Raw genomic sequence first — 27,138 nt, 5'->3', positions numbered from 1 at the left:
AAATTGTTCACTATGCATGGTCTTTTGTTGAATTGTATGTATCTGTTTTTATTGAGACAACTCCTTTTATGTTTTAGTAGTGTATACTAAAGACACCCCTGATGAAGTCATATATGACAAAACACGTTGGGTGACATAGTATTGGAATCCATACAGGAAACGAAAATATTGCGTATCAAGTATCTACAGAAAAACTTTGTATTTGTATATTTACTATTGCCTTATTACAAATAGGTTTTTAGAAACAAAGATTTTTAAATAAATGTATGTATCCTTTGGAGAAGAAAAAGACCGATGCTATTTTATTAGTTTATTAAAATAATTTAAGAAATTTACCAATTCATGCATAGTAGACTCTAAGGGTTAACTAACACTTAGAACTATATAAATATTAAGCGCACCCCAAAGAAACAACACATTTAGATTTCTACAAAAGGCCCTTCCAGGTAGAAGACCAATCTTTGGAGTTGCTGCCAATTAGTATGTAAATAAACTGAAGTATATTATAACATTTTAGATTTAATAAGTTTTACTAAGCGCAATACTAGTTAAATAACTACTTTTGATATATATATTTATATGTACATATATATATTAGAGACGAGCGGGTTTGGATTTACTCGGTTCTTAATGCCAGAATTAATGCCAGTTTGGTTTTATCTGGATTTTTCTTATTGGCCATCTAAAACACGTGACATCCATGAGCCAGTATATATATATATATATATATATATATATATATATATATATTTATTAGTAATTGTGTTAACTAACTGTCAAAACTCCACACAAATTATTGTCCATGCAGTGGGATCGAGGACCTTTGGCGCTGCAACTTCTTTTTCTGTACATTTCTTTATTTATAAAGCCCCACAAGTGTTTTGCCGTGCCGTACATACTACACATTAGAACAATACAGTGTACACAGAAATTAACATTGCAGAAAAACTAAAACAGAGCACAGGTAACAATTAGCACCACAATTCTCAGTACATAATAAAGCTGAGATGTAAGGCAGAAAAGAAGTAATCAGCATACTACTACTGGAGCTTGATTAACTTGTGTTCCAGGCTTGGTATTGGAGCCTGGTGCTGAAGTGGAAGCAGTATGGAGAAATGGGTGGTTTAATAAAGTTCCTAAGCGTATGTGGAACAAGGTGACTGACTAGCACTTGGTAGTTGACGTGAACACAGGGCAGAAGTGCAGAGTCTAAGACACTGGTGATTTTCACTAGGCACCCCCGCAAGTAAGTTTGGGCTAAGCTGCTCCCGACAGAGCCCTCTGACTGGGTCGCTCAGTACAGGTGCTAGAATACTTAACAGGAACTTGGATAGTAAAGGATATTGGCTAGAACCAATGATGAAGATATCAGGCTGGAGATGGAATTGTAACACCCCCAGGGTTGGCAGGGTATGTCTGAGTGGTTGAGAGAGGTATCACATGTGTTGGGTGGCTATGTGACTGACCTTTCTCCTGAAATGTTGTTCCTCGTACCTTGTCTCATAGTACCGTCCTCAGAAAGGTAGGAAACATTGATAGGATTCAGAAGTGAGTCAGCAATTCCAACAGGAAGTCTTTGATTAATCTACAATGAACCTTGGATTTTGGATGATTGGTTAACTAAAGTATGTTGCTTGGGTGGTAAATCACAAAAAGACGACTTTGGCATAGAGTAGAATCAGGAATATGCAATTTTCTTACAGTTCACATGACAAAAGGTCATCCAATTTGCAAAAGAAAAGTTATTAGAGTTACGATTAAGAATAATTAGAATCAGGATGAGAAACAATTGGAATCACAAAATGAACACAAAATCATTGGAATCAGGAATATCAAATCAGACACTGTGCATTCCATTCTATAATGTGATCATAAGAAGAATGATAATACTGACTTTCTAACTTTCCCTAGCCAAGGTAACAAGTATCACTGTATGTTGGAGCTCTTATTAAAGTTTGTTGAACCACATAGTGTCAATGGGTAAAACGGGCACACAGCAATTGAGGGGATCCTGGGGAATGTCAATACAGGTTGAGTATCCCTTATCCAAAATGCTTGGGACCAGAGGAATTTTGGATATCGGATTTTTCCGTATTTTGGAATAATTGCATACCATAATGAGATATCATGGTGATGGGACCTAAATCTAAGCACAGAATGCATTTATGTTTCATATACACCTTATACACACAGCCTGAAGGTCATTTTAGCCAATATTTTTTATAACTTTGTGCATTAAACAAAGTGTGTGTACATTCACACAATTCATTTATGTTTCATATACACCTTATACACACAGCCTGAAGGTCATTTAATACAATATTTTTAATAACTTTGTGTATTAAACAAAGTTTGTGTACATTGAGCCATCAAAAAACAATGGTTACACTATCTCACTCTCACTCAAAAAAGTCCGTATTTCTGAATATTCCGTATTTCGGAATATTTGGATATGGGATACTCAACCTGTACAACTCAGTACTTTATTTCAAAGAAAATGTACCTAACAAAGGAAAAGCAATATCCCTTGTCCACGACACTTATGTCACAATAAAGGAGTTTTTGTATGGAATCTCAGTCTCTTCAGTTTCAGGGTTGGACCAGTACTTGCATAATTAGCTCAGTCTTTTCAGCAATAACTATCTGTGTTGCACAAACTCAGTCCTTTAGCACAGATATCTCTCTTATCCTAGCATGTAGACTCTGCTCTGGAGTACAAACATTTCTCTTGAACTTACAATGAACTCCTGATTTAGCCTTCCTTCTTTGGGTCTTAGTTGGTACAATATGGTGATGCTGGCTGCACCCTTCTTAATCACTGGCTAGTTTGTAACACAGGTGGTGGAGGCTGAAAAGTACACTGGTGTGTGGCTGACTGTCAGTTTCAAACAGTACTCACTCAGACCCAGGGAACAGAATTTCAAGCTGTCTTTTCCCGCTGTAATGGCTCCTCACTCTCTCTCTCAAGATGGCCGCAGTGTACGTGTGTTAGGGTCTCCTGCCCTGTGCTGCCACGTCGTCATGGCAACCGGGAGACAAGTGCTAGTGGAGTAACCTGAGCGCAGCTGATACTCCGGTTCGGGTCTTTTGCTGTGCAGTGGTTATAGGCTCTGTGCACGGCAGGGGATCCGGTGCTGGTTTTTGTGCTCACAGTCTGTGAGGTCTGAGTGGGGCGTGGACAGCACCTGCTTTATAAGGCCTCTTTTCAGGGTAAGCAGATGCTGCTGAATCTCTGTTGGTTAGTCAGTTCATGAAAGTTAGCCAGTACTGTGTAGCTTTGTATTTGTTTGTTGCTTACTGCAAATAGGCCTGGGGATTTGGTATTACACTCTGCCAATCCAGACCTAGCAGTAAGACTGGAGTCAGTCGTTTAGCTTGCTGGGGTTCTGTTATTACTCTGTGAACTTAGCAAGTTTGCGGCTGTATTCTAACACTTGCCTGTCTAATCCTGTCTCACTGTGCTAGGTGTCAGGGGTCAGTTTAGTGGCAGTAAGCTTAAACCTGTGCACTGCAAGTGAGAATCAGGATTGTGGAGGCTCTCCTTGTGTCTATCATTCCATCTCTGACCAAGGAGTTTACTGCCACACCCGTTGGTAACCCTTTAGGGTTTTGCTGTTGCCCTTAGCAACAGCATTTCGGGTTCTCTACGTATTAAAACACAACATCTTGCTTTTTACATCTGAGCAGTTCTAATACAAGGGAGATACCCAGTTCCTTAGCCTCTGGGCTTCTCTGTTCACTGTGTGTGTATTTTGTTACCCTATCACCTTCTGTGTACGTTATGTCATATTCCCCAGTTTGTCTGTGAGTCCATTTGTTTTGCATAACAGTTCAAACACCAGTACATTCCTGCAGGCACTGGTGTGCATAACATATTCAGCAGCCTAATACTCCTGTTGAAATTTTGTGGGAATATGGAGCATACCCCTCAAAATACGTTGCAACAGGTGGTCGATCAGGTGCAGGTCCTGACTCGGCAATTTAATGATTTGTCCATTAAAATGCACACCTCCCAGGCTGCTGGCGGAGCTCCCGCAGCAGCAGCACCTGCAGGGGTTAAGGAGCCGAAAGTAAATCTCCCGGATCGTTTTTCTGGAGATCGCTCGCAGTTCTTTTGTTTCAAGGAGAGCTGCAAGCTATACTTCCGGCTTAGGCCTCAGTCTTCTGGGTCGGAGATTCAGCGGGTGGGCATAGTGATTTCCTTGCTACAAGGAGACCCACAGGTCTGGGCATATGGGTTGCAGCCTGACTGTCCGTCGCTTAAAAGTGTTGATGCTTTTTTTACGGCACTGGGCATGTTGTATGATGACCCTGACAAGACGGCCTCAGCCGAGGCTCAGATTTCGATCCTTAAGCAAGGGCGAAGGCCAGTTGAGGTTTACTGTACGGAGTTTCGGAGGTTGGCCCATGATACCCAGTGGAATGACCCAGCCCTGAGACACCAGTACCGAAGAGGTCTTTCTAACCAGATAAAGGACCAACTGGTACAATATCCCTTGCCTGATAGCTTGGATCAGCTCATGCAGTTATCCATCCGGGTGGATAGACGGCTGAGGGAGCGTAGGCTTGAAAGGGAGACTGAGATTTCCTTCCTTCCCAAGGGAACCTCAGACTCTGAGGAATTTTCTGAGGAGCCTATGCAGATTGGGGCTACCCGCCTCTCCTCGCGTGAGAAGACGCGGAGGAGACAGCAGGGGTTGTGTTTGTACTGTGGGAATAAAGGTCATGTGGTAGTATCATGCCCAGAAAAGCCGGAAAACTTCAGGGCCTGAGGGTGATGGGAAATATCCTGTCAGGCCAGAAGTCAGAATTTCCCAAGAAGACTTTTATCATTCCGGTGACCTTGAAGATCCTCGGTCAAACTGTCAAGACTGAGGCCTTTGTGGACAGTGGGGCCGACGGGGTTTTTATGGACCGCCAATTCGCCCTAAAACACTCTGTTCCCTTAGTACCCTTGGCATCGGAAATTGAGATTTGTGGGTTAAACGGGGAACCATTATCCCAAGGTAAAATTACCTCTTGCACTAGCCAGATTTCTTTGTTTATTGGAGCCACACACTCTGAAAAATTGTCCTTTTATGTGACTGTCTGTACTTTTGCCCCATTGGTGTTGGGGTTACCCTGGTTAAGGGCCCACAATCCTCAATTTGACTGGGTCTCTGGGGAGATTCTTAGTTGGGGTACTGATTGTTTCAGGAGTTGCTTGAGCCTTCCAGTCAGGCTCTCGCAGCTAAGTTTGCCAGGATTGCCAGGGTGTTATGCAGATTTTGCGGACGTGTTCTCCAAAAAAGTTGCAGAGGTACTACCTCCCCATCGCCCCTATGACTGTGCCATTGATTTGTTGCCAAATGCTAAGCTTCCCAAGAGCAGGTTGTACTCCCTGTCACGTCCTGAGACTCAGGCTATGGCAGAGTACATTCAGGAGAACTTGATTAAGGGATTTATCAGACCTTCACAGTCTCCAGTTGGGTCGGGGTTCTTCTTCGTGGGTAAAAAGGATGGTTCGTTGCGACCCTGCATCGACTTCAGGGAATTGAACCGTATCACGATTAAAAACTCATACCCACTGCCTCTCATTTCGGTCTTGTTTGACCAGCTTCGTACTGCCACCATTTTTTCTAAGATTGACCTACGCGGTGCGTACAATCTAATCCGAATAAGAGAGGGGGATGAATGGAAGACTGCCTTTAATACCCACTCAGGGCATTATGAATATTTGGTGATGCCTTTTGGGCTCTGTAATGCCCCGGCAGTCTTCCAGGATTTCATGAATGATGTGCTCAGGGAATATTTGGATAGATTCTTAGTTGTATACTTAGATGACATCCTAATCTTCTCCCATTCCCTGGAGGAACATCGGAAGCATGTACGCTTAGTCCTCCAGAAACTCAGAGACCACCGGCTTGGGGCGAAGCTGGAGAAGTGCGAATTTGAAGTTCAGCAAATCGCATTTCTAGGATATATTATCTCCCCAGAAGGTTTCCAAATGGAGGGTTCCAAGGTACAGGCAGTCCTGGATTGGGTGCAGCCCACTAGTTTGAAGGCGCTTCAGCGTTTCCTGGGCTTTGCGAATTTTTATAGACGATTTATCGCTGGATTTTCGTCTATAGTGGCGCCCTTGGTGGCACTCACTAAGAAAGGGGCGGATGTTGCTCACTGGTCTTGTGAGGCTAAAGCGGCTTTTGCCTGTCTCAAAAGGGCATTTGTTTCGGCCAAGGTGCTGCGACACCCAGATCCAGAGCGTCCTTTTGTGGTGGAGGTGGATGCCTCTGAGATGGGTATTGGGGCAGTGCTTTCTCAGATGGGAGTGTCTGATAATCGCCTTCATCCCTGTGCTTACTTTTCCCGTAAATTTTCGCCTGCCGAGATGAATTATGACGTGGGTAACCGGGAATTGTTGGCTATTAAGGATGCACTCGAGGAGTGGAGACACTGGCTTGAGGGGGCTAAGTTTGTGGTCTCAATTCTCACTGACCATAAGAATCTGGCATATTTAGAGTCAGCGAAGCGTCTCAATGCCAGGCAGGCACGATGGGCTTTGTTTTTTGCTCGCTTTAATTTTTTGATAACATATCGCCCTGGGTCAAAAAACATCAAGGCTGATGCGCTCTCGCTGAGTTTTGCTCCAATCCAGGAGACCACCGAGGAGCCGTTGCCCATTGTTTCCCCATCATGTATTAAAGTGGGCATTACCCAGGACCTCTTATCATTAGTCCTTAGAGCACAGGAGCAGGCTCCTCCAGACCTTCCGGTAGGTCTTTTGTTTGTGCCTCCTAGGTTAAGACAGCGAGTGTTCCTGGAATTCCATGCCAAGAAGTCGGCAGGTCACCCGGGTATTGCCAGAACTCGGGAGTTGCTATCTAGGGCGGTGTGGTGGCCCTCGGTGGCTAAGGATGTGGATCAGTGGGTTCGGGCATGTGACATCTGTGCCCGAAATAAGACTCCTAGAGGGGTTCCTGTTGGCCCATTACATCCACTCTCTATCCCATCTAAGCCATGGACCCACATTTCAATGGATTTTGTGGTGGACTTGCCCAAATCCTCGGGGATGACAGCCATCTGGGTTGTCGTTGACAGGTTTTCGAAGATGGCGCACTTCGTTCCACTGGTTGGGCTGCCATCAGCCAGACGCCTGTCTGAATTATTTATGCTGCATGTTGTGCGTCTCCACGGGTTGCCACTTGATGTGGTCTCTGACCGCGGATCCCAATTTGTGGCCAAATTCTGGAGGGCATTTTGTTCCGATCTCCAGATTTCTGTCAGCTTGTCGTCAGGCTACCATCCGCAGTCTAATGGGCAGACTGAAAGGGTGAACCAGTCCTTGGAGCAGTTCCTCAGGTGTTATGTCTCCAAGTGTCAGACTGACTGGGTTGCTCATCTGTCCATGGCGGAGTTTGCCTATAACAACGCGGCTCACTCTGCTACAGGGATCTCTCCCTTCCTTTGTGTGTATGGGCATCATCCTAAGGCCAATTCTTTTGACCCCCTGGACTCCACGCCTGGTGGTTCCTCTGTGGTTTCGGTCCTTAGAGGTATTTGGCGGAAAGTGAAGAAAGCCCTTGTGTCTGTGTCATTAGTGACCAAAAGGGTTTTTGATAAGCGGAAAAGACCCTGCAGCTTCAAATTAGGAGACTTCGTCTGGTTGTCTACCAAGAATTTGAAGTTGAGACAGCCATCTCATAAGTTAGGGCCCCGGTTCATCGGCCCTTATAAGATCACCAGGGTTATCAATCCGGTGGCATTTCAGTTAGATCTGCCCCGTTCTTTGGGTATCAATAAAACATTTCATTGTTCCCTTTTAAAACGGGCGATTAGTAATCCTTCTTCCAGTGGAAGACCTTCCCCTCTTCTGATACGTGGCCAGAGGGAGTTTGTTGTTGAAAGGATTCTTGACTCCAAGGTGGTTCGGGGTCGGCTGTCATTTTTGGTGCACTGGAAGGGGTATGGCCCGGAGGAGCGGTCGTGGGTGCGCAGTTGTGATCTTCATGCCCCCAGACTGATACGCTCTTTCTTCTCGCAGTTCCCCGATAAACCCGGTGGTAGGGGTTCTTTGACCCCTCGTCAGAGGGGGGGTACTGTTAGGGTCTCCTGCCCTGTGCTGCCACGTCGTCATGGCAACCGGGAGACAAGTGCTAGTGGAGTAACCTGAGCGCAGCTGATACTCCGGTTCGGGTCTTTTGCTGTGCAGTGGTTATAGGCTCTGTGCACGGCAGGGGATCCGGTGCTGGTTTTTGTGCTCACAGTCTGTGAGGTCTGAGTGGGGCGTGGACAGCACCTGCTTTATAAGGCCTCTTTTCAGGGTAAGCAGATGCTGCTGAATCTCTGTTGGTTAGTCAGTTCATGAAAGTTAGCCAGTACTGTGTAGCTTTGTATTTGTTTGTTGCTTACTGCAAATAGGCCTGGGGATTTGGTATTACACTCTGCCAATCCAGACCTAGCAGTAAGACTGGAGTCAGTCGTTTAGCTTGCTGGGGTTCTGTTATTACTCTGTGAACTTAGCAAGTTTGCGGCTGTATTCTAACACTTGCCTGTCTAATCCTGTCTCACTGTGCTAGGTGTCAGGGGTCAGTTTAGTGGCAGTAAGCTTAAACCTGTGCACTGCAAGTGAGAATCAGGATTGTGGAGGCTCTCCTTGTGTCTATCATTCCATCCCTGACCAAGGAGTTTACTGCCACACCCGTTGGTAACCCTTTAGGGTTTTGCTGTTGCCCTTAGCAACAGCATTTCGGGTTCTCTACGTATTAAAACACAACATCTTGCTTTTTACATCTGAGCAGTTCTAATACAAGGGAGATACCCAGTTCCTTAGCCTCTGGGCTTCTCTGTTCACTGTGTGTGTATTTTGTTACCCTATCACCTTCTGTGTACGTTATGTCATATTCCCCAGTTTGTCTGTGAGTCCATTTGTTTTGCATAACAGTTCAAACACCAGTACATTCCTGCAGGCACTGGTGTGCATAACAACGTGCCCATCACCAGGCCTGGCGGTGTCCGGTCCTCCAGCTGCAGTGTCTTAATACCCTTTCTCTGGCAATACTCTCTGACAACACTCTGATGCTCTCCTTAACAGCGCTGCTCTAACTGCCCTGCTTCCTGTAGCTCTCTCCAGTTTACAGCTACCCCTCTGCTCTGTATTCCTCCATCTGCCAGCCCACACCACACTCTCTACCATCTTCTTCCCAGCACTCTCTGCTTTTCCCATCAGCCTCTCATCAATCCGCTTTCTCTCCTGTGGCCACATGCCCAGACCCAGGGCTGCAGTTAACTCCTCCTGCCCCAGCACTTCTCCTGCTCCTGCGGAGCTATAACAAAGGTTACTTAATGGGACACACACACCCAGTTCCAGGCTTCCACAGAGGTTCTAGATGCAGCAAGAGACTACAATGCAATCCTGAACATCAGGCTGGAATCAGTGTCACTGGATGCAGTGAAGGCTGCAAGGTTTAGGCTGGTCTGGGGGTTCTTAGGCTGGACAATGGCTGGTACTGGTGGTTCTGGATGCTGCTGGTACAGTGAATTCTAAGTGGACACCAGGCTGGTACCAGTGGTTCTTATATTGGAAACCGGCTGGTACCGGTGGTTCTGGATGCTGCTGGAACAGTGTATTCTAACTGGACACTGGGCTGGCACTGGTGGTTCTTAGGCTGGACAATGAGCTGGTACCGATGATTCAAGATGCTGCTGAAACAGCGAGTCTAGGACTGGACACATAGGTGGAAGCGCAGCTGCAGGTTGGAAATGCATACACAGTTAGACCAGAAAAGAGATTACACTGGAGAGCACGGGACTTCTCCTCACACATGGGTCATAGAGAGACAATGTTCTGCCCATTTGCCAGTGCAGGAATTGCGAATTTTATTCCCCTTGCTGGTTGGCCTGTGGACCAGGAAGGGAATTGTCATTGGTGGGGCAGTGATCATCTCACTCACCACAAGACGACAGTGTCATGGATCAGAGATGGTGGGAATAATCCACTTGGGATGCAAGAGCCTTCTGTGGAGACTAACTGCCAGTGCCCGCAGATTCCAGTGAACTTGGAAGCTGCCAGAGAGAGCACCTGTGATGGACCAACGAAGGAATACAACGGGCAGCCGACCTCATGGAATCGGCGCTGACATATGGTAAAAATGTGAAAATAATTAGAGCGGACATTCCATCAAAATCTTATGGAAAGAATGTTCATATTTTGGCAGCCATCTTGGTTAATGGCATACAGTAACTGAAAGTTGTCATGGCTTCCGTCACATTTCTTTGGTGCAAGTATGAACAAAATTGGCCTATCCATTCTATGGAGTGTAATGTCCACAATGTCATCTCGCTTCTCTTCCTTTTGGTCCTGGCTGGTCATGTACACTCCTAGTTTGCCAGTATTCACCACTGCAAGTTCCATGATGTTAAACTGTAGTTTAGATTTTTGTTTATGCTAATTTCTTTTTTATATAAATCAATAGCATGCTCTGATTGTTACCTGTCTTCTTAATCAAGCAGTCATTACAATTAGAATCCATGTACCACTCTACCACTTTAAAGTTGGCTTAAAATACTCCTTGCACTTTATTTCAAGTTTAACAAATAGTTATTTTTGCCCTCAATAAAGAGTAACATTTATAAAAGAGAAATCCTAGCACTACAAGGCGTGTGCCATGGATAAGGAAGAAATATGTTATCTTTAACACTGTGTGGGCTCAGCATTGCACTGCCAGTACGTGACAGCTTGAGCTGGTGACAATGATAAAATGAACTGAGACTAGGCAGGTTAAAGGTCTGTTATATATAATCTATCATTCTGTAAGTGTGAGGTTACACTGTTCAAATCATATAGTATTGCTTTCACCTGTTGTTTTCATCTGAAACAGCTAGAGTACCCCTTAGCTATATATATATATATATATATATATATATATAGAGAGAGAGAGAGAGAGAGAGAGAGAGAGATGTGTGCCGACCCCCATCAGAGCTGTAACTAGACTTTTTGTTGCCCTGTGCCAGAGAGAGAATTGACAATTTTTTTCAGTAGAGACATAGGGGATCATTCCGAGTTGATCGTAACTGTGCTAAATTTAGCACAGCTACGATCGTTAACTCAGACACACGGGGGGATGCCCAGCACAGGGCTAGTCTGCCCTGCATGTCAGTGCCGGCCCCGCTGCACAAATACAAAAGCATTGCACAGAGGCGATGCCTTTGTATTTGAGGAGTAACTCCCGGCCAGCGCAGCTCCTGCGGCTGGCCGGGAGTTGCTCGTCGCCCCCGCTGGCCGCAGCGGCTGTGTGACACATCACGCAGCCGCCGCGGCCCACCCCCCAACAGTCCGGCCACGCCTGCCCACCCCCCAATGGTCCGGCCACGCACTACGGCGCTGGCGCATGCGAGTTCCGACCCGATTGCTGCGCTGCGACAAACTGCAGCGAGCGATCGGGTCGGAATGACCCCCATAATGTGCATGCCCAGTGGGGAAGGAGCATGACAAGCTTGATTCCAGAAAAAGTCCATGCTACAGTATGATGGCCCTTTGCATATTTTGGATATATTATATATATATATATATATATATATATATATATATAATAAACACACTTTTATAGACCACTGCAAGAAGATGGATTTGGACACAAATCCTTTTTATATTATACACTTAACTTGAGAATTCGTTGTTATTCAGCTAAAAAACCCTTTATTAAATATCACATTTCAGTATACTGCCATTTTTTCAAAGTACAAGGTAAGCTTCAAATAGTTAGAATTCTCTAAATTTTATTTTATCTTCCTTTCCATGAAAGGGCAGATAGCTCAATGAATAGATCGTCTGACTGCAATGTCACAGGCAATGGGTTCGAATCCCGGGTATGTCAGCATCTTAAAATGTAAAAAAGGACAGTGTGATTGAATAACAAAGAAATCTCAAGTTGGGTTCATGAATGTTATATAGGTATTAGCGACAGATGGGGTGAAGGTAGGATTCAGCGGCGGTCAGGAAATGATGGACTTCAAAAAGAGGGGACGCTGCAAGTGAAAGTAATTAAAAGGAATATTAACAACCAGATTAACATCTTGCCCCCTGCATCTCTCAGCCACAACATCACCTACCCCCTGTGTCGTCACTCAACACACCATCACCTACTCCGTGTCATCACTCAGCACACCATCACATTTTAAGTCTCCCAATATCCCTCCATGTCATAATGTATCTCTTTTCCCTCCTTTCTATGTCTCCCAGTCTCCCCCCCTTAAGTGTCTCTCTCCCCCTCTAGTCCTATCAATGTGTTAACTCTCTCTCACTCCCTCCTCTTACCTAGTGGGAGCCGGGAGCTGGCGGGCTGAGGCGGCAGGTAGTTTAGACAGGGCAGCGTGACACACCACGGTCACCAAAGCCAGCCCAAGCCAATTTGATGCCCTAGGCAAGCTTTTGCTGGTGCCCCTAGCACTGCTGCTAGTTCCGCCTCCGACCCTGCACCCCTCTCCCAGCACCATCACCCCCTCATCCATAACAGTCTTATTTTGGTGCCCTGTGCCAGCAAGAGTATTGGTGCATGCCGAAGAAAAGAGGTGTGTTTTTGCTGGAAAGGGGTTGGCCAGTATCGCTTTTTATTCACATTACATTGCACCGTACCACTCTTTATACACATTACACATCACCGTATTACTCCTTATTCACATTACACCGCACCGTATTACTCCTTATTCACATTACACCGCACCGTATCACTCCCTATTCACATTACACTACACGTATCGCTCCTTATTCACATTACACCGCACCGTATCGCTCCTTATTCACATTATACCAATCCATATTGCTCCTTATTCACATTACACCGCACCGTTTCACTCCTTTTTCACATTACACCGCACCATGGGGGTCATTCCGAGTTGATCGCTAGCTGCCGTTGTTCGCAGCGCAGCGATCAGGCAAAAAAAATCGTCACTTCTGCACATGCATATGCGGCGCACTGCGCAAGCGCATCGTACTTTCACAAAAGCTAATGTAATTTTACACAAGCTCCAGCGATGCTTTTCAGTCGCACTGCTGATCGGTCAGTGATTGACAGGAAGTGGGTGTTTCTGGGTGGTAATGGGACGTTTTCGGGGAGTGTGTGTAAAAACGCAGGCGTGTCAGATAAAAACGCAGGAGTGGCTGGGGAAACGGGGGAGTGACTGGCTGAACGCAGGGTGTGTTTGTGATGTCAAAACAGGAACTAAACAGACTGAGGTGACCGCTAGCTAGGAGTAAGTCTCGAGCTACTCTGAAACTGCACAATCTTTTTTGTAGCAATGCTGCGATCCTTTCGGTCGCACTTCTGCTAAGCTAAGATACACTCCCAGAGGGCGGCAGCTTAGCGTTTACACTGCTGCTAAAAGCAGCTAGCGAGCGAACAACTCGGAATGACCCCCCATATCACTCCTTATTCACATTACACAGCACCGCTCTTTATACATATTACAGCACACCGTATCGCTCCTTATTCACATTACACAGCACTGTATAGCTCCTTATACACATTACACTACACTACATAGTAATGCCCTTTATACATATTCTGCACATTATTAAAGCCCTTTATACATATGCCACACTTTATTAAGGCCATTATATATATACACCCCACACCACTAATGCCCTTATACACGTAATGACATACATAATGCCCCTTACACATATACCGCACATCACTAAAGCCCTTGTACACGTAATGGCACAAATAATGCCCCTTATCACTAATGCCCTTGTACACGTAATGGCACAAATAATGCCCCTTATCACTAATGCCCTTGTACACGTAATGGCACAAATAATGCACCTCACACCCCCCTTCCCTGCACAACACTCACCCGGCTGGAGGTAACAGCCACGTTGGCTTAGCAGCTGGTCCGCAGCCAGCCCAGATTCCTCAGACACTGAAGACACTCGACATATATAGGAGGAGTATGGGTGAGCCAGGGAGGCAGCAGGAGCAGCAACAGTAGGAGCTGGGAGCAGTGGCAGCAGAGGACCAGAGGTGTAATGTCCCAGTCACATACATGGATCCTGGCCTCACACCATCACTGCGGAGTTGAGAAGATCATATACTCGTCGGCTGTCCTGGATCCGGAACATTCTTCTCTGTGCTCGACCATGAATACCGCCCGCCCCTGCCGCCAGCTTACTTCTGCCGCTACCACCATGGTGAGTGATCACCAGCATCGGCTAGCTAGTGGTCCCCAGTCACGCTCCCAGCCGGAGGAGCTGAGGAAGGACTACTCAGTGGTCCCCTCTGTTGGGCCTGCCATGGCGCCCAAGCCACGCACCCTGCTTGCCCCGTGCTAGTTATGCCTCTACTCAGAACTATTAATTTGTAACCAGAAAACCAGGAGTCAATGTCAGAATATTTTGAAATACAGTAGCTGGGCACTCCCACCCATGGATGGTCTAATCAAAATTTACTGACAGTACTTAATTTGCAGACTGTAAACTTGAAGAGGTAAATTTATTAAATGCATTTTTTTATTGGCAGGTCCGATTTTGCCACACATTGGCACTGATTTAGCATGAGTTGTAGTTCTCATTTTATTAGCATGCAGGGTGGACATTTTATTCAGCATGCAGGGTGGACTTACCCCCGCCCAGCACAGGGTAAGTCCACCCTGCATGCTGAACCCTTCCCCCCCGCTAATATACAATTACTTCACTCAATAGTGAAGCGCTCACATGATAAGGGTAGCCGCCTGCCTGCACAGCCTGCCTGCACAGCCTAACTGCTTAGGCATACAGAGAGCAGTCATGTTTTGGGTTGCAGTGGCTGTGTGTGACGCCACGCAGCCGCTGTCCCAAAACGTGGTGTTGATGCCCCTGTCACCGACCCCCGACAGGACTTAGACCGCGATTGCATGCAATAGCAGTTTAAGACCTTGCACATGCGCAGTAATGCTAAAATCAGCAAATAGCGATTTTGATTCTTCTACAAATTATGCTGAATCAGGGCCATTGCCAGTGACTTTGTGCTCCAAAACGCCATTTTTTCACATTTAATTGAGCTATGTCAAAATCTGCAGTTTTTTGGATACAGAAAATAAGAAAAGAAGGGGAAAAACAAAAATCCATGATTAGTGGTTGACACAAAGGGGGTCATTCCGAGTTGATTGTAGCTGTTCTAAATTTAGCACAGCTACGATCATGTTCCCAGACATGCAGGGGGAAGCCCAGCACAGGGCTAGCCCGCCCCGCATGTCTGTCCGCCCCCCCCCCCCCCCCGCACAAGTACAAAAGCATCGCACAGCGGCGATGCTTTTGTACTTGTTGAATAACTCCCGGCCAGCGCAGCTCCTGCGGCTGACCGGGAGTTGCTAGTCGCTGCCACTGGTCGCAGCGGCTGCGTTTGACGTCATGCAGCCACTGCAGCCCTCCCCCCGCACGTCCGGCCACGCCTGCATTGGCCGGACTACGCCCCCAAAACGGCGGGCAAATGGCGCCATGACACCCCCTCCCGCCCAGCGATCGCCTCTGCCAGGCAGAGGCGATTGCTAGGGAACGACGACCTTCGGCCGGCGCATGTGCATTTCCGACCCTATCGCTGCGTTGCCAACAACTGCAGCGAACGATTGGGTTGAAATGACCCCCATAAAGCTTAGAAAAAGAGAGAAAAAAGATAAGACAGGCTACAATAATAACCCAAATTATTCAGGCGCTGTTTTTACCTTTTTAGTTGATAGTTTTATAAACAGCACAGTGGCCACATTAATTAATAATTACAGCTGCAGACGCAATGTGTATTTGTGGAAATATTCTAAACTCAGAATGCCCTACAACAGGCGCATACACACAAATTGTATTAGTGTGATTCTGTACTGATATGAATGAAAACCCTACACATCAATTCATTTATATATATATATATATATATATATATATATACACACACACACTCTCTATCTATCTATCTATCTATCTATCTATCTATCTATCTATCTATCTATCTATCTATCTATTATCTATCTATCTATCTATCTATCTATCTATCTATCTATCTATCTATCTATCTATCTTTTCATAATAATAGTAAGTATAATGGTAATCACAACTGGTTGCTTATACCATGCCAAAAAAAATGATGTCTTCATCTGAGGCTTAATACAATGAAAAGCATGATATTTCATGCAAAAAAGTATCATGTAGCTTCAGGAAAAAGAAACATTGCAACACCTATGAATGCTGGTTTTAATATCAAACAGTCGGAGGGTTAATCTTAAATCCCTGGTAATGTGCTGCACTTTCAAACACCTAAATCGCATGTACAGTACAGTGGTTTAAAAAGACTACTTGTGGTTTATTGAAAACTGCAACCTATGGATTCCAAGGACAATTGGTAAGTAGCATTTCTCCCTCCTTTTATGCCTCGCTTGTGGGTAGCAGAGAGGGAAAAAAGGAAATGGGTGACCCCTTTCTAAAAAATGTGTCCCCTTATTATTTTTATGACTAAAGATATACTCCCTTACTATTTAAATTCATTTAAATTATTTAAATGAATAAAGATGTGCTCTATACATAGGCAAACGCAGGGGGGTTTCCCCTCCTCATGGTAAATGGCTCAAAATATGAGAAAAATAGCAATAGTATATAATACGATTTCTAGAGCTGCAGCCACATCATGCAGTTTAAATGACAGAGCAGAGCTGCTGCATATGGACCGTGGTAGCAGCTTCTTCTACCAAGTTTGCTGTGTGTGTGAATCTGAGTCCTCAATCAGTGTACTGGACCAGAGAGTAGCTACCAGGAAGAAGAGACAGGAGCCTTACAATGAAGTGGGAGAACGTGTGCTCGTATAACCTTTTCCTGACCACTTATTTATATTATTTAAATGTTTGATACAGCCTATACTATAGACCATATATATTGTTACATATTAATACTGTTTTCCATACAGTTTCCAGTGTATAAAAATACCAATATTTAGTTATGTCTCAGGATCGTACTGCAAGATCTATGTATCATCACAGGTAATAACTTTTTGTAAAAAAATGCAAATCCACTTGAATTTGTTCCAAAATGTCTGTACAAATTTGCTATTGATTTTCTTTCTGCTTGGCAGTGAGAAGCCTTGGAACCATTTAGGCACACACATTTGTCATGTTAAGATCTTGATTCAAAACTTGCCTAACAGTTTTGTGTAGATGTTTACACTTTCTGCTGTCATTCAGATTTTGAGTCGATGGTCAATTTTTTTTTAAATTCTTTGTTTTTGCATGGTTAAACAGAGTGGGCAAACAGTACAATGAGAAAAGGGACAAACGGCCAAGAGAACCAACGTCCAACAAAAACCACATTTTTAGAATAGAGAACAAAAACAATCAAAAATAAAACATTAGTAAGCAAGTATCAAATTTGGGGGGGGGGGGAGGGCGAGAAGGAAGAGGGGGATAAGGGGGAGGGGAAACCACGGTGTAACCACGGTGTAATCCAAGCACAGTACATATCCTGAAAATAGTGAGATCAGAAAAAAAAGAAGGAGAAGGAGGGCAAGGGAGAGGCGAGCGAGGATAAGAAGGAGAAAAAGAAGAAGAAAAAAAAGAAAAGAAAAGGAGAGAGGAGATGGAGGAGGAGCGGTAGTTGATGCCCATGGGTCTGCGGAAGGAGGCTATGAACAAGAGAGGGGAGGCGGCGATCTACGTTCAGCAACGAGCCAGGGGGTCCAAACCTGCTAAAAAACATGACCCCAATCGTGGAGATAATATGTAATCCTCTCCATTGATGCAATATGCCAATTTTTGGCTTTAAGGGACGGGAGAGATGGAGGAGAGGGGTTCTTCCAATTAAGAGCATCAGCGATTTTGCCGCAGTTAGGATATGTGTAGTCAGTTTTTGGGAAAATTTATCAAGCATCGGGGGAGGGTAACACAGCAAAAAGATCCAGGGATCTTTCAGCACGGGGGATTCCAGAAGGGAGTTAAGGAGGGAGTGGACTAGATTCCAGAAGGAAACGATGGTTGGGCAAGTCCACCATATATGAAGCATAGTGCCTACAGATCCGCAGTTCCTCCAGCAATTAGGGGAAGAAGACGGAAAGAGTTTATTAAGTCTATCAGAGGTGTAGTATCAACGGTAGTAAACTTTGTAAGCCGTCTCTTTGAAAGCAGTAGCAATAGAGCACTTAGCAATCCCCAGTCTCATGTCCTCCCAGTCTTCGCTCTCTGGGGGAGGCCCAAGATCACGCTCCCATGCGAGTTCGTGGGACCAGGAGGAGGGAAGGGAAGAATCCAGTAAAAGGGAATAAAGTTGGGAAATTAAGCCTTTGGAGAGGTGGGAGTTTATGCATTAACTTTCAAAGGCAGTAAGGTCTCGGAGCAAAGCGGAAGAGGGCAGGGAGCCTAAAAAGTGACGGATTTGTAGGAATTGAAAGGGATTAAGTGAGTACGAGGGGGTCTTCTGTTGGAGATCAGGTAGGGACAACCATTGACCCCGATCGGCAAAATCAGTCGGGAATTTGAGGCCCAGAGTTATCCATGTACGGAACCTCACAATTGAGAATCCAGGAGGAAACATAGGGTTCTGCCAGGTAGGGGTCAAGGGTGAGGGGGCAGTGGTAAGACCCATCTTCAGAGAGTGGGAATCCCAAATTCTAAGATTAAATTTAATAGTGGGGAGTAGTTTGGAGGTTGGGGGTCGGGACCCACAAGGGGGTCAGGTCCGAAAGGTTGACGTGGGCTGCTTCGATATCCAACCAGGATACGAACCCCGGAGGAGCATAAGAGGTGACAATATGGGAGAGATGGGAGGCTAGGTAATAGAATTTGATATCAGGAAGATCTCTACCGCCAGCGGAGTTTGGTCGTTTCAGAGTGTTTGCAGCGATGCGGGGGGGGGGGGGGGGGGGGTGTCTGTGGTTCCAGATAAAACACACGAGGGCTCGCTGGGTAGTATGAAGAAAGGAGGCCGGGACAGCCACAGGGAGGGTCTGAAAAAGGTAGAGCCTTTTGGGGACTATGTTCATTTTAACCGCTATGATCCTACCCAGCCACGAAATGAAGAGACTGTTCCAGGACGTCAGGTCAGCGAGTGTTTTGGTGAGAAGGGGTGGAAAGTTTTCACGGAAGAGAGAGTTATAGCGGGAGGTCAAGTAAATATTTGATCTTTGTAGGCTGCCATTTAAAATTGAAGTTGGCGCGAAGGGATTCAGCTTCTCGGTGGGGGACATGAAGCCGCATAGCCTTGGAATAATTGATCTTGTAGCCTGATACAAGGCTATAAGAATGAAGGACTGAAAATAAATTTGGGAGCAAGATAAGGGGCTGGGTCAAGGAAAGTAGAACGTCATCAGCGAAGAGGGAGATTTTAGGATCGGTACGGCCTACTTGTATACCATGTATACCTTGATGAGCTCTAATTTGAGAGGCGAGCGGCTCAATAATAAGGGCGAATATTAACAGTGATAGAGGGCATCCCTGACGTGTACCATTTGATATGCGGACCGGAGCAGACGGGACACCATTGACTAAGACTGTGGCGGAGGGGGTGGAGTATAGTGCCAGAACACCAGTGAGAAAGACACCAGACAAGCCATAGGCCTCCAGGGCGGCTCTCAGAAAACTCCAGGAGATCCGGACAAAAGCTTTTTCAGCATCCAAGGAGAGCATGATAGCTGGGGATCCCCTGGAGTTCGAGATGTGTATAAGATCAATAGCACGTCTGGTGTTATCCCTCGCCTGGCGGCCCGGAATAAACCCCACTTGGTCGTAGTGGACAAGGGAAGGGAGATATGGGTTAAGGCGATTGGCTAGGATTTTAGCAAAAATTTTTAAGTCCAGGTTCAGGAGGTATATAGGTCGGTAGCTAGCGCAGTTAAGGGCATCCTTGCCAGGGGATTTACCGATCTTTTGCATGAGTATAGTCTGGGCAATATCTTCCACCGAGATCTCACTGTTAAGATGGTCCATGGCGTCCTGAGGCAATCTAGGCAGTTTAGAAGCTAAAAGAAAGTAAGAGACCAGGTCAGAGTGGGACGGGGATGGGGGGGGGGGGGAGAACCAAGCGAGGAGGGTGGCAGGTTGTACAAGTCAGCGTAGTAGGATTGGAAGGCAGCCCTAATGGCGGTAAGGTCATGAACTAACTGATTGAGATGGTCTCTAATAGAAATAATATTAGCTTTGGCTCTAGTCAGAAAGCTTATCCCGAAGATGGGAGCGTATCTCCGGATTGTGAAGGAGGGAATCGTTAAGGCGCCAAGTCATGGGGCGGGGGCGAGAGAGCAAGCCCGAGAGGTCGCAAGAGATAGGGGCATGGTCAGACCAGATTAATGGGTGTATATGGGCAGCGTGGAGATTCAGGGCAAGTTCATGGCTGAGCAGGACCATATCGATGCGGGAGTAGGAATTGTAAGGAGCAGAATAAAAGGTATAGTCACGCGCAGAGGTATCTTTTACCCTCCAGGAGTTGTAGAGAAGCTGGGATCACATGAGACGGAGGAGGGATCTAGAGCGGAGAGAGTCCGATGGGGAAGCAGAGGGCAGAGAGGGAGAGCGGTCTATATTTGGATTTAAAACAGAGTTAAAATCCCCAGCCAGTATGAGGTCGCCTTGCCGAACTTGAGTAAGGAGAGTATCCAGTTTTGCAAAGAATAACTCTTGTCGTTGGTTAGGGGCATAGATGTTAGCTAAAGTCCATAGTTTGTTGTTAAGTTTCCCCACCAACACAAGAAACCGGCGTGGGAATCTAGAAGCTCAAAGGTGAGGTGACGGGCAAATAAGATCGCGACCCCCCGTTTTTTAGCCGAATGATCACAGGCATGGAAAGAATCAGGGTATGGTTTACATTGTAGCATAGGGTGGGAGTTATGTAGGAAATGAGTCTCCTGGAGAAAGACCAGGTCGCCCTTATGGAGTTTAAGGAAGGTAAAAAGCTTACCTCTCTTTTGAGGGCTATTCAGGCCCTTCACATTAAAAGAGAGTACCCGGAGACCCATGGGCAAACAGCAAAGGGGTAGGCAGAATAGAAGGAGTGTAGAGCTCTGAAAGTAGGGTAAGGAGGAAGAGAAATAGATGGGAGGGATACAAAGCGTAAGATAGCGTGGTCAGAAATAGGGAGGAAGGAAAGGAAACTGGAAGGGAGGGGAGGGTAGTTGGTCATCCGGCGGTAGAGGCTAGGTGCTGACGGGGGGATGGGGTACTAGGTGTCGGGAAGGCACCTTGGTCAGCAAGAGGGCTAAAAGCCCTAAGGGGGCGCAGCATGGCATCCAGACGATGCATCACAAACCACGTAGCAATGGCTAAGAAGCAGACCCCTTGGAGGGACCTGAGGGGAAAAGCTAGAGAGAAAACATGAACGAGGAACAGATGGAGCGCCAGCTCCAGAGAGAAATCGAAGAAGAGAAAAAGAGAGCATGGAAAAAACAAATTATCACACTGTAACAAGGGGTAACAACATAACAGTTGAGAACCGACTAAGGGATTGGGAAGACAGAAAATGGAAAATCTAAGATTAAACAGCTCCCCGGCTAGGGAGTACGACCAGGAAAGGTCGACACAAATATAGATATGGGACGTCAAATCAGAAAGCAGGAAGTCCATCAGGGAACTGGAGGTGGATCCGGAGAGGCCATAGGAGCTGGAACCGTGAACCACTCTGACTGGGGGGGGCGGAGGTGGGTTCCTCTGCGTCCGCGGAGGCAGGCGTGGAGCAGAAAGGTCCTGTTCATCGGTGTGGATACCCAGCTTGAAGAGCAGTGATTGAGCCTCGGGTGGGTTTCTGGCTGTAAGTAGCTTCCCTTGATGCCAAACCAGGATACGGAAGGGAAAACCCCAGCGGTACTTAACATTATGTTGGGAGAGCAGGGAAGTGATGGGCTTAAAGTCCCTACGTTTGGCCAGAGTAAGCGGGGATAAATCCTGGAAGATCTGCAGGGAGACATTCTGAAAGGACACAGACCCCAGCCGCTGGGCTTCTCTCATAACGGCCTCTTTCGCAGTGAAGTAGTGTATTTGGAGAATGACATCCCTGGGCTGGGAAGAGTCTTGGGAGCAAGGTCGGAGGGCTCAATGTGCTCGATCCAGGAGAAGAGGCTCTTCGGGGTTGTCAGGTGATAGGTGGGCAAAGAGGCACTCAAGGTAAAGATCAAGATGGACCGAATCCTCAGATTATTTGTCCTCGCCCTATTGTCCTGTCCTGGTTGCTCCTCCCGCAATTGGGCAACATCTTGGAGGAGTTGACGGAAGTCGGTCTCGACCGATTGTTGGAATGTCACCACCTTTTCTACTCGCCGCTCGAGTTGATCCGTTCTAGAGCCAATTTCGGCGATATCGGACTTCAGGGAGTGGAGAGCCTGGACAGAGGTCTTGACATCCCGCACCTCCTTAAAGAGGTAGAGAAAGTCCCTGCGGGTAAGGCGTGTGAGATCGTCATCATCAGGATCGGAGTCGGAGGGACCTTGGTGGTGTTCAGGAGCATCGGACCTGTTCTTGGCTGGAGTGCTCTTTTTAGTAAGGAATGGTGTAAGGTCAGATCCCTGCAATTTTTTGCCACCTCTGGGCATCTTGAACAGATGAAAAAGGGGGTAGACGGCAGAACGGGAGGTAGAGAAGGCGCTCCAGCAGTATGGCTCAGGGCCAGGGGGGGTAAGGCGGGGGTACTAGAGAAATGTCATGACACGGCCAGCAAGGCAGCATAGGTGGGACAGGGCCGGGGAGCTTCGGCAAATAGAAAGGCCCACGTGGTTCCGGAGGGGAATCAGACAAGCAGAGGTTGCACGAGACGGGCTGGTGTACTCTGGATATCCACCCCTATTAAGGATCTGCGGGGATGAAGCCCGGACACGGACCAGCCAGTGACCGGGATAGTACCAAGCTCAGGTGGCAGGATAGGGGTGTCTGGCCCCAGCAATAGTAATGGCCCTCGCAGGAGCCGGGAGAGGCAGGAGCCCGCAGGGCGGGCAGGGGTATGCAGGGCCAGAGAGAGTGCAGGGGCCACGAGGCTGGCTGAAATACGGGCTCTGGAGGGCCACAGCAGGGGGCCCCTTGCGTGGGGCACCATGCCGCAGGGGCGCTGAAGAGACACAGGCTGCCGGTGGAATGGGGAAGGCAGCGCTGGGCTGAGGTAGCTAAGGTCCCACGTGGAGAGGTCAGGGAAGGAGGGTAGAGGGGTGCAGGTTGCTGGCAAGCAGGTTGAGGAAAGCTGGTAAGACCAGCACAAAGTCTCAGCACAAAGCCTCAGCTGGGGGTAGTCCTCCGCTCCCGTCCGCAGCTGTATATGCCGCCCGCCTGTGTCCCCCGTCACAGCCGCACAACGCCCCCGGATCTCACCTCCCAGCATCGGTGTCGGACTCCGGCTTCCGGGTGCAGAAGAGGCCGGAGGTCTTCAGTGCGGCGGACGTCTGTCTCCGGGCGGGTGAGGAGGCCAAGGAGGATCTGGGGAGCCCGGAGGACCCGGACGGCAGGCAGGAGTCCAGCGGCCGAGGTGAGCACCGCCGCGCGGGGACCGGAAGCAGCGGCCGCGTCCCTGAGCCCGGTAGCAGGAGAGGCCCCGGCTTCACCCCGACCCGCAGGCCGCAACCCGCACAGACACAGGAGGTGTCTGCCGGCTCCGTGGACCTCACAGTCCAGAGCAGTGGGACCCCAACAGAGAGGGTGGCGGGTCGTGGGACACCCAAGGGGCGCAGATGGGGTAGATATATGAGTCCCGGGCAGGAGCTCCAGCTCCACATGTCCTGTTGCCTCAGCAGCCAGGCCACGCTCCCCGAGTCGATGGTCAATTTGTACAATATTTTCTATGTTTTCCATCTTCTTGCTACTCAACCACATGTGCATGTGACATGCAATCTGCCCTATAAGCCTCGTAAGGATTCGGTGGGCATTTTGTTCAATTTAACTTAAAGTTTTAAGTTAACACATTGTTCTACTTTTGTACTATGCATTTTTACTATGCACGGGAAGAACACAACTTCTTCAAACACTTCAAATGCTGTGCAAACTATATGTGCGAGAGGGGTGAAACTTGCTAAATTGTTATGAGATAGTCCAAGGTCAATGTTCCCCCATTCCCTTTTAACTCGCACAGTATGGTTTATTTTTTAGAAGTACAGTCTCATTATGTAACAGCTACACCTCATATACGAGGACCAGACCAATATTCACTACCTTCCTCTGTGACGGTGACTGTTCCTGTTGGGTGCCGAGACAGGATGTCACATGGAGGTCGGACTTAATTGGAAGTGGAACCTGGTCACAGCTAGGATTGGACTCCCAGTGGGGGTGAGCTCCATTATTGACATTATTGTGTAGTAATAGTTTTTCCTGGCTGCCTGTTTACTCTTTCTCTCTTGCCAGGTGGGAGCTGGAGAAATCCTCAATGGGCTCCACCTGTTCCATTAGTTCCAGACAATATTCCTGTTCCATAAGTTCCAGCCAATCCTGTTATAACATAGGTCCCAGCCGAACCTGCTACAACATTGGTCCCAGCCAATCTCGTTACAGCATTGGTCCCAGCTGAGTCTACTAAAACATTGATTCCAGTTGTTGTACTCAAATCGTCAGTGCCAACCATCAGTGTCATTGGTTCCAGCTGACTAATCTTTCAGTTGACATAATGATCTCTCACATTTGGCCGCAAACCAGGTCTGGTTCTAGGGAACCCAATAATGTTAATCTCAAGTTCAACCATAAAAATATAAAACCATATATACGTAAACAATTTAATTTTAAGTAAAACAGAGTTTAAAATACTGTCTCACATAATACAGGTATAAATCACCATTTTATAACAAAGATTTTATTCATGTTAATGCTCACAAATAGGCAGGCTTTGTGTCAGCCAATCCAGTTCACTCTGAACAACAATACTGTGTCATCCAATGCGTTTTGTCGGTACACGCGTTTTGAAGGCAAAGGGTGGTCACACCAAATATTGATTAGTTTACCTTCTGTTCATTCACTTTGTATTTTATTAATTGATAAAAATAAACTTTTAATGCTTCTTTTTTGAAAGTATTCTTAATTTGCCTAAAACTTTTGCACATTATTGTATAATATTATATATATATATATATATATATATATATATACAACAGGTAAGTACTCAGAATGTGTTGCGCAGGTGCAGGTGGAAGTACCTGGATTCTTCGCCTGAAGTCACCTCTCTAACCAGACCTCACTGCTAGAACCCTAGGCAGAGGAACGAGGAACCCCGACCCAAGAGATCCAATACTATGGTCGCCACGCGTTAGGACGGTGACAGAAAGATTTATTTTTCAGGAACAACTGGTCACCACTGGGAGATCAATTGATCAAAGGCAAATTACATTTCACGTAGAAATAAAAATAATACATATAAAGAGGTACAGTACTGTCGCGAACAGTAAGACTAGGTCAACTTATAATCAGACAAATCCGTATACCATGTATATAAGCATTACTAAACTGGTAGCTTCCATTATGCTCACACTGGGCGGTCTAACTCTAGTGGTACCTATAATCTGCTTTTACCTAAGCATTCACTCAGTTTATAGCGAACCTGAAGTCAGCTGATTTATCACAGACAATAGCCCAGTTCTGAAATGCTGAAGTTCAGACAGCAAATATACATCATATGGTCAGCAGTTCAGTGAAAGTAGGCATTCAGGTTCCTAACAGTGCTCAGTCAATAAAGGGAAGCATGCATAAGCTGAAAATATTAGCAAGAACAGTTTCTAAGCAGAACAGAAGGATTGAGGCAAAGCTGGTAATGCAGGCAGCAGGGTTCCGTTCCAGTGCATGAGGTAAAAGATTGCAGGCAATTGTGTTTCACAAAAGCCAGCTGACAGAATTTGTCAGTCTATAGGGAAATGCAGCTCATGACACAGCTCTATAATATATATATATATATATATATATATAGATGTAGATGATAAACAAGAAACTGCGCCACTTAGAGAATTTGAATAGCGATACTTGTATTCAGAAAATCATAACAAAGATAGCCAACATTTCAGGGTTATCAACCCCTTTGTCAAGGTGTCTGATGTGTAAGACAATCAAAAAGTGACTTACCTATATACAGAAAGAGCCCGCCAGTGAAAAGAACAGAACGTGCTCCCACTGCATCTCCCAGGGGGCGCTTCAGAGTGACGTCGGCACGCCTGCAGCGAAACGTTGCTAAGCCATGCAATACGCTACCCAAGCACCTGACGGAAGAATCTGCGAGGAACAAAATAAAAAGCAAAGGGTGCGCTTTGGTGAACCGTAAACAAGCATGAAACCCAGATAGAAAAAATGATCTGGGTTTCATGCTTGTTTGTGGTTCACCAGAGCGCACTCTTTGCTTTTTATTTCATTCCTTACAGATTCTTCCTTCAGGCGCTGGGTAGCGTATAGCGTTGCCTAGCAACGTTTCACTGTAGGCGCGCTGACGTCACTCTAAAGCGCCCCCCCGGGAGATGCGACGGAAGCACATTCTGTTCTTTCTCACTGGTGGGCTCTTTCTGTATATATGTAAGTCACTTTTTGATTGTTTTACACATCAGACACCTTGACAAAGGCGTTGATAACCCCAAAATGTTGACTATCTTTGATATGATTTTCTGAATACAAGTATCACTATTCAAACTCTGAGTGCCGCAGTTTCTTGTTCATCATCTGCATCTGTTTCACTGAGGGCACCAGAGCAGACTATGGGGGTCATGCAGACCTGAACGCTTGCTAGTATTTTTTGCAGTGCTGCGATCAGGTCAGAACTGCGCATGCGTATGCACCGCAATGCGCAGGCACGTCGCACAGGTACAAAGCGGATCATTGCTGTGCGATGGGTTTTTACGAAGAATCCATTTGCACAGCCGATCGCAAGGAGAATGACAGGAAGAAGGCGTTTGTGGGTGGCATACGACCGTTTACAGGAAGTGGTTGGAAAAATTCAGGCGTGTCCAAGCGTTTGCAGGGCAGGTGTCTGACATCAATTCCGGCCCCAGAAAGGCTGAAGTGATCACAGTGGCTGAGTAAGTTCTGGGCAACTCAGAAACTGCACAAAGTTTTTGATACCACTCGGCTGCACATGCGATCGCACATTTGCACAGCTAAAATACACTACCCGACGGGCGGCGACTATGTGAATGCAAGACTGCAAGACTGATCAGGTCTGAGTGATCCCCCATGTTTTTTTTAGGAGTGCCGAGCTATTTCTTATATATATATATATATATATGGTGTCGT

This window comes from Pseudophryne corroboree, chromosome 1, assembly GCF_028390025.1.
Source record: "Pseudophryne corroboree isolate aPseCor3 chromosome 1, aPseCor3.hap2, whole genome shotgun sequence".
NCBI classification, from domain to species: Eukaryota; Metazoa; Chordata; class Amphibia; order Anura; family Myobatrachidae; genus Pseudophryne; species Pseudophryne corroboree.
The sequence above is the reverse complement of the archived record's forward strand: the minus strand, read 5'-3'. Positions refer to the sequence as shown.